The following is a 13429-nucleotide window of genomic DNA, read 5'->3' on the forward strand; positions in this document are numbered from 1 at the left end:
TCGAACCCTGACGTGGCGGGCCAGATTACATGTTTAGGTTATACTGCGTCCAGGCGATGCACAGAGTCTTGTGCCATGCCATTAGAATTGACACCTGAGTGGGCAATTGGCTCTTGTACCTCATAAAAGAAAGCAAAAGTTGCGCTGTTCAACACTTGTGGCCCCACCATTAAATTTTGCAGTTATCGTTGGCAAAGACACATGCCGGTCAGATATTACAAGTGCCAGATGATGCTGTTAACGATCATCCAGAGTTTGATGTTGACCCCAGTGATGTCGTTTTCTGGATCTCTTCCCTGATATTGAATAGTCATGGTACACCCGTGAAAATCCAAATTTCATTTTGATTTTGGAATGGCCTATCTCTGACGGCTACTATAAAACCATGTTCAAAATCCCTTCAATCGTCCTACGCTGCCATCTTCACTGTAAATTGTGACAACATATTGCACAGAAATTTGTCTACGTATAGGGAGAATTCAAATAGCCGTGGTAATTTATCACGCGCAAATTGATACCCCAGGGCTATTCAGTTAGCTTCCGCCAGCAGTACTTATCAGAGATTTCTCTGACGTCCTAGTGGATGCTGGGGACTCCGTAAGGACCATGGGGAATAGACGGCTCCGCAGGAGACTGGGCACATCTAAGAAAGATTTAGGACTATCTGGTGTGCACTGGCTCCTCCCCCTATGACCCTCCTCCAAGCCCCAGTTAGATTTCTGTGCCCGGCTGAGCTGGATGCACACTAGGGGCTCTCCTGAGCTCCTAGAAGAAAGTATAGTTTAGGTTTTTTATTTTCAGTGAGACCTGCTGGCAACAGGCTCACTGCAACGAGGGACTAAGGGGAGAAGAAGCGAACCTACCTAAGTGGTGGTAGCTTGGGCTTCTTAGGCTACTGGACACCATTAGCTCCAGAGGGATCGAACACAGGACCCGACCTCGTCGTCCGTTCCCGGAGCCGCGCCGCCGTACTCTTACAGAGCCAGAAACAAGAAGGAGGTCTCGAAAATCGGCGTCTGAAGACTTCTGTCTTCTCCAAGGTAGCGCACAGCACTGCAGCTGTGCGCCATTGCTCCTCATGCACACCACACACTGCGGTCACTGATGGGTGCAGGGCGCTGGGGGGGGGGGGCGACCTGAGCAGCAATAATAACACCTTGGCTGGCAAAACTAACACCATATATAGCCCCAGAGGCTATATAGGTGTATATTAACCCCTGCCAGAAACGATAAAATAGGGGGAGAAAGCCCACCGAAAAAGGGGCGGAGCCAACTCCCTCAGCACACTGGCGCCATTATTCCCTCACAGCTTCGCTGGAAGGAAGCTCCCTGGCTCTCCCCTGCAGTCCTGCACTACAGAAAGGGTAAAAAAGAGAGGGGGGGCACAATTTAGGCGCAGTATATATATATTATAGGCAGCTATAGGGGAAAACACTCTGTATAGTGATATCCCTGTGTTATATAGCGCCCTGGTGTGTGCTGGCATACTCTCCCTCTGTCTCCCCAAAGGGCTTTGTGGGGTCCTGTCCTCTGTAAGAGCATTCCCTGTGTGTCTGCTGTGTGTCGGTACTGCTGTGTCGACATGTATGATGAGGATAATGATGTGGAGGCGGAGCAAATGCCTGTGAATGTGATGTCACCCCCTGCGGGGTCGACACCAGTGTGGATGGACTTATGGAAGGAATTACGTGACAGTGTCGGCTCCTTACATAAAAGGTTTGACGACATAGGACAGCCGGCTACTCAGCTTGTGCCTGTCCAAGCGTCTCAAATGTCATCAGGGGCTATAAAAGGACTTCCCCAGATAAGAAATTGATCATTTCTAAACGATTAATGGCTGCGTACCCTTTCCCGCCAGAGGATAGGTCACGCTGGGAAACACCCCCTAGGGTAGATAAATCATTGACACGCTTATCAAAGAAGGTGGCACTACCGTCTCCGGATACGGCCGCCCTAAAAGAACCGGCTGATAGAAAGCTGGAAAGTACCCTAAAAGCTATATACACACACACTGGCATTATATTGAGACCCGCTATTGCATCAGCTTGGATGTGCAGTGCTGCTGCTGCGTGGTCAGACTCCCTGTCGGAAAACATTGATACCATGGATAGGGACATGCGTGATGCACAGAGGGATATTTGCCGGCTGGCATCAAAAATAAGCGATATGTCCATTGCCGCCAGACGGGGATTATGGACTAGGCAATGGTCAGGTGATGCCGACTCCAAGCGGCACATGGAAGTTTTACCCTATAAAGGGGTGGAACTTTTTGGGGATGGTCTTTCAGACCTCGTTTCCACAGCTACTGCTGGGAAATCGACTTTTTTGCCACAGGCTACCCCACAGCAAAAGAAAGCACCGTATTATCAGGTACAGTCCTTTCGGCCCCAGAAAAATAAGCGGGCTAGAGGCTCATCCTTTCTGCCGAGGGGCAGAGGAAGGGGGAAAAAGCTGCAGCACACAGCTAGTTCCCAGGAGCAGAAGTCCTCCCCTGCGTCCGGTAAGTCCACAGCATGACGCTGGGGCTGCTTAGGCGGAATCGGGAACGGTGGGGGCACGTCTCAGGTTTTTCAGCACACAGTGGGCTCTCTCACAAGTGGATCCCTGGGTCCTTCAAGTAGTATATCAGGGGTACAGGCTGGAATTCGAGACGTCTCCCCCCCGCCGTTTCCTAAAATCTGCCTTGCCGGCAACTCCCTCTGCCAGGGAGGCAGTGTTGGTGGCTATTCAAAAACTGTATTCACAGAAAGTGATCGTCAAGGTACCCCTCCTTCAGCAAGGAAAGGGTTACTACTCCACAATGTTTGTGGTACCGAAACCGGACGGTTCGGTGAGACCCATCTTAAATTTAAAAACCTTGAACACTTATATCAAAAGGTTCAAGTTCAAGATGGAATCGCTCAGGGCGGTTATTGCGAGCCTGGAGGAGGGGGATTACATGGTATCCCTGGACATCAAGGATGCGTACCTGCATGTCCCCATTTACCCTCCGCACCAGGAGTACCTCAGATTTGTGGTACAGGACTGTCACTATCAGTTCCAGGCGCTGCCGTTCGGGTTATCCACGGCACCGAGGGTCTTTACCAAGGTAATGGCTGAAATGATGATACTCCTTCGCAAGAAGGGAGTTTTAATTATCCCGTACTTGGACGATCTCCTGATAAAGGCGAGGTCCAAAGAACAGTTGATAGTGGGGGTGGCACTTTCTCAGGAAGTGCTACAACAGCACGGCTGGATTCTAAACATACCAAAGTCACAGCTGGTCCCGACGACACGTCTTCTGTTCCTGGGAATGATTCTGGACACAGACCAGAAAAGAGTGTTTCTTCCACTGATAAAAGCCGAGGAATTGTCATCTCTGGTCAGAGACATTCTAAAACCAGGAAAAGTGTCGGTACATCAATGCACACGAGTCCTGGGAAAAATGGTAGCTTCGTACGAAGCAATTCCATTCGGAAGGTTCCACGCAAGGACGTTCCAGTGGGACCTGTTGGACAAATGGTCCGGGTCCCATCTCCAGATGCAACAGCGGATAACCCTATCAGCCAGAACCAGGGTGTCGCTGCTGTGGTGGCTGCAGAGGGCTCATCTACTAGAGGGCCGCAGATTCGGAATACAGGACTGGGTCCTGGTGACCACGGATGCCAGCCTTCGGGGCTGGGGGGCAGTCACAAAGGGAAGAAATTTCCAAGGACTGTGGTCAAATCAGGAGATTTCTCTTCACATAAATATCCTGGAGCTAAGGGCCATTTACAATGCCCTAAGCCAGGCAAGACCCCTGCTTCAAAACCAGCCGGTACTGATCCAGTCAGACAACATCACGGCGGTCGCCCATGTAAACAGACAGGGCGGCACGAGAAGCAGGATGGCGATGGCAGAAGCCACAAGGATTCTCAGATGGGCAGAGAATCATGTGTTAGCACTGACGGCAGTGTTCATTCCGGGAGTGGACAACTGGGAAGCAGACTTCCTCAGCAGGCACGACCTCCACCCGGGAGAATGGGGACTTCATCCAGAAGTCTTCCAAATGCTGGTCAACCGGTGGGAAAAACCACAGGTAGACATGATGGCGTCCCGCCTCAACAAGAAGTTGAAAAGATATTGCGCCCGGTCAAGAGACCCTCAGGCGATAGCGGTGGACGCTCTAGTGACACCATGGGTGTACCAGTCGGTTTATGTGTTTCCTCCTCTACCTCTCATACCCAAGGTACTGAGAATAATAAGAAGGCGAGGAGTGAAAACCATACTCGTGGTTCCGGATTGGCCAAGAAGAGCTTGGTACTCGGAACTTCAAGAGATGCTTACAGAGGACCCTTGGCCTCTGCCACTCAGACAAGACCTGCTGCAGCAGGGACCCTGTCTGTTCCAAGACTTACCGCGGCTGCGTTTGACGGCATGGCGGTTGAACACCGGATCCTGAAGGAAAAGGGTATTCCGGAGGAAGTCATCCCTACCCTGATCAAAGCCAGGAAGGATGTCACCGCAAGACATTATCACCGCATTTGACGAAAATATGTTGCTTGGTGTGAGGCCATGAAGGCCCCGACGGAGGAATTTCAACTTGGTCGATTCCTGCACTTCCTGCAAGCAGGGGTGACGTTGGGCCTCAAATTGGGGTCCATAAAGGTCCAGATTTCGGCTCTGTCGATTTTCTTCCAAAAAGAACTGGCTTCACTGCCCGAAGTTCAGACTTTTTGTCAAAGGAGTACTGCATATTCAGCCTCCTTTTGTGCCCCCAGTGGCACCTTGGGATCTCAATGTGGTTTTGGCATTCCAGAAATCACATTGGTTCGAACCACTTAAGACTGTGGATTTAAAATATATCACGTGGAAAGTGGTCATGCTGTTGGCCTTGGCGTCGGCCAGGCGGGTTTCAGAATTGGCGGCTTTGTCTTGTAAAAGCCCTTATCTGATTTTCCATATGGATAGGGCAGAATTGAGGACTCGTCCTCAGTTTCTCCCAAAGGTGGTCTCAGCTTTTCACTTGAACCAACCTATTGTGGTGCCTGCGGCTACTAGGGACTTGGAGGATTCCAAGTTGCTGGACGTAGTCAGGGCCCTAAAAATTTATATTTCCAGGACGGCTGGAGTCAGAAAGACTGACTCGCTGTTTATCCTGTATGCACCCACCAAGCTGGGTGCTCCTGCTTCTAAGCAGTCTATTGCGCGCTGGATTTGTAGCACTATTCAGCTGGCGCATTCTGCGGTAGGCTTACCGCAGCCTAAATCTGTAAAAGCCCATTCCACACGGAAGGTGGGCTCATCTTGGGCGGCTGCCCGAGGGGTCTCTGCTTTACAACTTTGCCGAGCAGCTACTTGGTCGGGGGCAAACACGTTTGCAAAATTCTACAAATTTGATACCTTGGCTGAGGAGGACCTGGAATTCTCTCATTCGGTGCTGCAGAGTCATCCGCACTCTCCCGCCCGCTTGGGAGCTTTGGTATAATCCCCATGGTCCTTACGGAGTCCCCAGCATCCACTAGGACGTCAGAGAAAATAAGATTTTACTCACCGGTAAATCTATTTCTCGTAGTCCGTAGTGGATGCTGGGCGCCCATCCCAAGTGCGGATTGTCTGCAATACCTGTACATAGTTATTGTTACAAAAATCGGGTTTTGTTGTGAGCCATCTCTTCAGAGTCTCCATTTTGTTCTCATACTGTTAACCGGGGTTCCTATCACGTGTTATATGGTGTGATTGGTGTGGCTGGTATGAGTCTTACCCGGGATTCAAAAATCCTTCCTTATTGTGTCAGCTCTTCCGGGCACAGTTCCTAACTGAGGCTTGGAGGAGGGTCATAGGGGGAGGAGCCAGTACACACCAGATAGTCCTAAATCTTTCTTAGATGTGCCCAGTCTCCTGCGGAGCCGTCTATTCCCCATGGTCCTTACGGAGTCCCCAGCATCCACTACGGACTACGAGAAATAGATTTACCGGTGAGTAAAATCTTATTTTTTTGTTGCATGCCTGAGTAGACGTGGAAAAAAAATCCCCGATAACTAGTCGATTAACAGGTGCCGTTTACCCTGTTAACGCACGAATCTGCAGGTTTCAGTCACTAGCTAATGTGCCGTTACAGAGGAGAGACAAAAAATTTTTGTGCTGTTATTGTATATAGGTTTGTAATTTCTGATTGCTGTTGTGAATTGTCACAATCATTGTACCCTGCTGGCTACCATTCCTCCAACTAAAACTAAATTTTAAAAAGGGAATGCAAGCAAAGTGCTACTGACAGATACTTAAATGTCTTCAAGGTCACAATAATAAAACCAAGATTTATATACAAATGCCCAGTGAGGGATGTAGGTGGCATCCTAACAGACTGGATGCCATCGGTCAGAAGGCCGGCGTCGGAATCCTGACACATTTTAGAATGCCAGAATAGGTTAGGCTGCTGGAAGGGAGGGGTAGGGTTCATTTTCACCTGTTGGGATTATGGCTGTCAGGATGTCGGTGTCTGTATTTTGACTGCCGGCATCTTAACTGTCGGTATCTCTTAACCCAACACCCCAGTGAATGATGAAGCTCCACCAGCATTTCTGTAAGTTTCTGTTCTAGGGTTTGGGAAATGGGACAGTCATGCTTTATAGAGCACTTACAGGAAAGCAAGCCATACTGACTTTTTCTGTGTGACTACAGAAAGGCAAATTACTTTGCTGTAGTCTCCTATTTTGTGGACCTTATGCTAGGTACTTACTGTGCACTTATAAAGCTGATGAGCCAGTTATCGGCTGGTTGGCCCGATTAATGTACAGTGTGTACACAGCACCCGGAGCTGATGGTCGTTCACAAACCCGTCACAGCGGCTCCCTACCTCAGGAGTGCTGCATAACGTTTGTTGGTCCCGATAAACAGATGGCAGGCAGTAAATGCAGTGTTTGCAGACATCGTCCTACGAGCTGCGTGTAAAACATCACCTCACGAAATGTATTATTTATATGGAGAAAGTTCCTGTGGTTATATTAAAAGCAGTCAAATGTTAAAATCAGTTGTAATCAGTGATTTATTTTTGAGTCAATGTACAGTATTAGTAAGTATGAAAGCTGCAGAAGCTTTGTCTTATGGATGCACAGTACTGTGTCTGGAGCAGGCTGTGTAATACCCCTTTTCTCTAACGTCCTAAGTGGATGCTGGGGACTCCGTAAGGACCATGGGGATTAGCTGCTCCGCAGGAGACTGGGCACAACTAAAGAAAGCTTTAGGACTACCTGGTGTGCACTGGCTCCTCCCACTAAGACCCTCCTCCAGACCTCAGTTAAGATTCTTGTGCCCGGCCGAGCTGGATGCACACTAGGGGCTCTCCTGAGCACCTAGAAAGAAAGGGGGGGCGCCCTGAGGGCAATAAATAACACCTTGGCTGGCAAAATATACATCATATATAGTCCCAGAGGCTATATAGATGTAAAATTACCCCTGCCAGTATCACAGAAAAAGCGGGAGAAAGTCCGCCGAAAAGGGGGCGGGGCTTCTCCCTCTGTCTTAGGATACGGCTACCTTGAAGGAACCTGCTGATAAAAAGCAGGAGGCAATCCTGAAGTCTGTATTTACACACTCAGGTTATATACTGAAACCTGCAATTGCCTCAGCATAAATAGTGCTGCTGCAGCGTGGTCTGACACCCTGTCAGATAATATTAATACGCTAAGACAGGGATAATATTTTGCTAACATTGAGCATATTTAAGACGTTGTCTTATATATAAAGGATGCACAGAGGGATATTTGCCGGCTGGCATCCAGAATTAATGCAATGTCCATTCTGCCTGGAGGGTAGTAGAAACCCGGCAGTGGACAGGTGATGCTGCATTTAAAAGGCACATGGAGATTCTGCCTTATAAGGGTGAGGAATTGTTTGGGGATGGTCTCTGGGACCTCGTATCCACAGCAACAGCTGGGAAGAAATTTTTTTACCTCAGGTTTCCTCACAAAAGCCTAAAGAAAGCACCGTATTTTCAGGTACAGTCCTTTCGGCTTCAGAAAAGCAAGCGGGTCAAAGGTGCTTCCTTTCTGCACAGAGACAAGGGAAGAAGGAAAAAGCTGCCCCAGTCAGCCAGTTCCAGGATCAAATATCTTCCCTCGCTTCCTCTGAGTCCACCGCATGACGCTGGGGCTCCACAGGTGGAGACAGGTGCGGTGGGGGCGCGTCTCGGGAACTGCAGGGATCAGTGGGCTTGCCCACAGGTGGATCCCTAGGTTCTGCAAGTAGTATCACAGGGATACAGGCTGGAGTTCGAGACGACTCCCCCTCGCCGTTGCCTCACATCAGCCTTGCCTGCTGCCCTCGGAGAAAGGTAGTACTGGCGGCAATTCACAAGCTGTACTTCCAGCAGGTGAAATCAAGGTACCCCCCCTTCAACAAGGCCGGGGTTACTATTCCAAAATGTTGTGGTACCGAAACCAGACGGTTCGGTGAGACCCATTCTAAAATTGAAATCCTTGAACACTTATATACGAAGGTTCAAGTTCAAAATGGAATCGCTCAGGGCGATTATTGCAAGCCTGGAAAATTTCAGGGTATCACTGGACATCAAGGATACTTACCTGCATGTCCCTATTTACCCTCGTCACCAGGTGTACCTCAAAATTGTGGTACAGGATTGTCATTACCAATTCCAGACGTTGCCGTTGGTCTGTCCCCGGCACCGAGGGTATTTACCAAGGTAATGGCCGAAGTACTTATCCCGTACTTGGACGATCTCCTTATAAAGGCGAGGTCCAGGGAGCAGTTGTTCGTCGGAGTAGCACTATCTCGGGAAGTGCTACAACAGCACGGCTGGATTCTGAATATTCCAAAGTCACAGCTGGTTCCTACGACGCGTCTACTGTTTCTGGGTATGGTTCTGGACACAGAACAGGATAAAAAGGGTTTCTCCCGGAGGAGAAGTCCAAGGAGTTGGCGTCTCTAGACGGAGACCTCCTAATACAAATACAGGTATCGTTGCATCTATGCACGCGAGCCTTGGGAAAGATGGTAGCTTCTTACGAAGAATGCAAGGATCTTCCAGTGGGATCTGTTGGACAAGTGGTCCGGGTCGCATTCTCAGATGCATCGGCGGATAACCCTGTCTCCAAGGGCCAGGGTGTCGCTGTGGTGGTGACTGCAGAGTGCTCATCTTCTAGGGGGCCGCAGATTCGGCATACAGGACTGGGTCCTGGTGACCACGGATGCCAGCCTTCAAGGCTGGGGGGCAGTCACACAGGGAAGAAACTTCCAAGGCCTATGGAAAAGTCAGGAGACTTCCCTACACATAAATGTTCTGGAACTATGGGCCATTTACAATGCCCTAAGTCAGGCTAGACCCCTGCTTCAACACCGGCCGGTGCTGATCCAGTCAGACAACATCACGGCGGTCGCTCATGTAAACCGACAGGGCGGCACAAGAAGCAGGATGGCGATGGCAGAAGCCACAAGGATTCTCCGATGGGCGGAAAATCATGTGTTAGCACTGTCAGCAGTGTTCATTCCCGGAGTGGACAACTGAGAAGCAGACTTTCTCAGCAGACACGACCTCCACCCGAGAGAGTAGGGACTTCATCCAGAAGTCTTCCAAATGATTGTACACCGTGGGGAAAGGCCACAGGTGGACAGGATGGCGTCCCGCCTCAACAAAAAGCTACAAAGATATTGCGCCAGGTCAAGGGACCCTCAGGCGATAGCTGTGGACGCTCTGGTAACACCGTGGGTGTACCAGTCGGTGTATGTGTTCCCTTCTCTGTCTCTCATACCCAGGGTAATGAGAATAATAAGAAGGAGAGGAGTAAGAACTATACTCTTTGTTCCGGGTGGCCAAGAAGAGCTTGGTACCCAGAACTCCAAGAAATGATCTCAGAGGACCCATGGCCTCTGCCGCTCAGACAGGACCTGCTGCAGCAGGGGGCCTGTCTGTTCCAAGACGTACCGCGGCTGCGTTTGACGGCATGGCGGTCGAACGCCGGATCCTGAAGGAAAAGGGCATTCCGGAGGAAGTTATCCCTACGCTATTTAAAGCTAGGAAAGAAGTGAACGCAAACCATTATCACCGCATATGGCGGAAATATGTTGCGTGCTGTGAGGCCAGTAAGGCCCCAAAGGAGGAATTTCAGCTAGGTCGCTTTCTGCACTTCCTACAAGTCAGAGGTGACTATGGGCCTAAAATTGGGTTCCATTAAGGTCCAGATTTCGGGTCTATCGATTTTCTTCCAAAATAGAACTGGCTTCACTGCCTGAAGTTCAGACTTTTGTTAAGGGAGTGCTGCATAGTCAACCCCCGTTTGTGCCTCCAGTGGCACCGTGGGATCTCAACGTAGTGTTGGATTTCCTGAAGTCGCATTGAGTTGAGCCACTTAAATCCGTGGAGCTACAATACCTCACGTGGAAAGTGGTCATGCTGTGGGCCGTGGCGTCGGCCAGGCGTGTATCAGAATTGGCGGCTTTGTCATACAAATGCCCTTATCTGTATTTTATATGGATAAGGCGGAATTGAGGAATCGTTCCCAATTCCTTCCTAAGGTGGTATCAGTTTTTCATGTGAACCAACCTATTGTGGTGCCTGCGGCTACTTGGGACTTGGAGGATTCCAAGTTTTCTGGACGTAGTCAGGGCCCTGAAAAGTATATGTTTCCAGGACGGCTGGAGTCAGGAAATCTGACTCGCTGTTTATCCTGTATGCACCCAACAAGCTGGGTGCTCCTGCTTCTAAGCAGACTATTGCTCGCTGGTTCTGTAGCACGATTCAACTTGCACATTCTGCGGCTGGAATGCCGCACCCTAAATCTGTGAAAGCCCATTCCACGAGGAAAGTGGGCTCTTCTTGGGCGGCTGCCCGAGGGGTCTTGGCTTTACAAATTTGCCGAGCTGTTACTTGGTCGGGTTAAAACACTCTTGCAAGAGTCTACAAGTTTGATACCCTGGCTGAGGAGGACCTAGAGTTTGCTCATTCGGTGCTGCAGAGTCATCCGCACTCTCCCGCCCGTTTGGGAGCTTTGGTATAATCCCCATGGTCCTTACGGAGTCCCCAGCATCCACTTAGGACGTTAGAGAAAATAAGATTTCTTTGACGTCCTAGTGGATGCTGGGAACTCCGTAAGGACCATGGGGAATAGCGGCTCCGCATGAGACTGGGCACAAAAGTAAAGCTTTAGGACTACCTAGTGTGCACTGGCTCCTCCCCCTATGACCCTCCTCCAAGCCTCAGTTAGATTTTTGTGCCCGGCCGAGAAGGGTGCACACTAGGGGCTCTCCTGAGCTTCTTAGTGAAAGTTTAGTTTTAGGTTTTTTATTTTCAGTGAGACCTGCTGGCAACAGGCTCACTGCATCGAGGGACTAAGGGGAGAAGAAGCGAACCTACCTAAGTGGTGGTAGCTTGGGCTTCTTAGGCTACTGGACACCATTAGCTCCAGAGGGACCGAACACAGGCCCAGCCTCGGAGCTCGGTCCCAGAGCCGCGCCGCCGGCCCCCTTACAGAGCCAGAAGCAAGAAGAGGTCCGGAAAAATCGGCGGCAGAAGACATCAGTCTTCAACAAGGTAGCGCACAGCACTGCAGCTGTGCGCCATTGTTACTCAGGCACACTTCACACTTCGGTCACTGAGGGTGCAGGGCGCTAGGGGGGGGCGCCCTGAGCAGCAATGTAAACACCTTGGCTGGCATAAATACACCACATATAACCCCCAGGGCTATATGGATGTATTTTAACCCCTGCCAGAACTCACCAAAAAGCGGGAGAAAAGGCCGCCGAGAAGGGGGCGGAGCCTATCTCCTCAGCACACGGGCGCCATTTTCCATCACCGCTCCGCTGGAAGGACGTCTCCCTGACTCTCCCCTGCAGTCCTGCACTACAGAAAAGGGTAAAAAAGAGAGGGGGGCACTAATTTGGCGCAGTTTTAATACTAACAGCAGCTATAAAGGGAAAAGCACATTTTATAGTGGTATTCCTGTCTATATATATATATATAGCGCTCTGGTGTGTGCTGGCATACTCTCCCTCTGTCTCCCCAAAGGGCTAGTGGGGTCCTGTCCTCTATCAGAGCATTCCCTGTGTGTGTGCGGTGTGTCAGTACGATTGTGTCGACATGTTTGAGGAGGAAAATGAGATGGAGGCGGATAAATTGCCTATTATAGAGTTGTCACCCCCTAGGGAGTCGACACCTGAGTGGATGAGCTTATGGAAGGAATTGCGTGACAGTGTCAGCTCTTTACGACAGACAGTTGACGACATGAGACAGCCGGCTACTCAGCTTGTGCCTGTCCAGGGGTCTCAAACGCCATCAGGGGCTTTAAAACGCCCGTTACCTCAAATGGCAGACACAGACACGGATACTGACTCCAGTGTCGATGATGAGGAGACAAACGTGACTTCCACTAGGGCCACACGTTACATGATTGAAGCAATGAAAAATGTATTGCATATCTCTGATAATACAAGTACCACTAAAAAGGGTATTATGTTTGGTGAGAAAAAACTGCCTGTAGTTTTTCCTGTATCCGAGGAATTAAATGAAGTGTGTGATGAGGCGTGGGTTTCCCCCGATAAAAAACTGATAATTCCTAAAAGGTTATTGGCACCGTACCCTTTCCCGCCAGAGGATAGGGCACGTTGGGAAACACCCCCTAGGGTGGATAAAGCGCTCACACGCTTGTCTAAACAGGTAGCACTACCCTCTCCTGATACGGCCGCCCTAAAGGAACCTGCCGATAGAAAGCTGGAGAATATCCTAAAATGTATATACACTCACACGGGTGTTATACTGCGACCAGCAATCGCCTCAGCCTGGATGTGCAGTGCGGGCCTGGCGTGGTCGGATTCCCTGACTGAAAATATTGATACCCTAGATAGGGACAGTATATTACTGACTATAGAGCATTTGAAGGATGCATTTCTATATATGCGTGATGCACAGAGGGATATTTGCCGACTGGCATCAAGAGTTAGCGCGCTGTCCATTTCTGCAAAAAGAGGTTTATGGACGCCGCAGTGGTCAGGTGATGCGGATTCTAAAAGGCACATGGAAGTATTGCCTTATAAGGGGGAGGAGTTATTTGGGGTAGGTCTATCAGACCTGGTAGCCACGGCAACTGCTGGAAAATCCACATTTTTACCCCAGGTAGCTTCTCAACCTAAGAAGTTCCCAGGAACAAAAGCCCCCTCCCGCCTCCGCAAAGTCCTCAGCATGACGCTGGGGCTTTACAAGCGGACTCGGGCACGGTGGGGGCCCGTCTCAAGAAGTTCAGTGCGCAGTGGGCCCACTCGCAAGTGGACCCCTGGATCCTTCAGGTGGTATCTCAGGGGTACAAATTGGAATTCGAGACGTCTCCCCCTCGCCGTTTTCTAAAGTCTGCTTTACCGACGTCTCCCTCAGACAGGGAGGCAGTATTGGAAGCCATTCACAAGCTATATTCCCAGCAGGTGATAATCAAGGTACCCCTCCTACAACAGGGAAAGGGGTACTATT

The 13429-nt window shown here is 50.0% G+C and overlaps 1 protein-coding gene across 3 annotated transcripts in view; it reads left to right on the forward strand.

Moving 5' to 3' along the window:
- Positions 1-13429, forward strand: part of ZNF609 (zinc finger protein 609) — a 244876-nt gene that overhangs the window by 112039 nt on the left and 119408 nt on the right. The window lies entirely within an intron of this gene.

This window comes from Pseudophryne corroboree, chromosome 6, assembly GCF_028390025.1.
Source record: "Pseudophryne corroboree isolate aPseCor3 chromosome 6, aPseCor3.hap2, whole genome shotgun sequence".
In the NCBI taxonomy this organism is placed as follows: Eukaryota; Metazoa; Chordata; class Amphibia; order Anura; family Myobatrachidae; genus Pseudophryne; species Pseudophryne corroboree.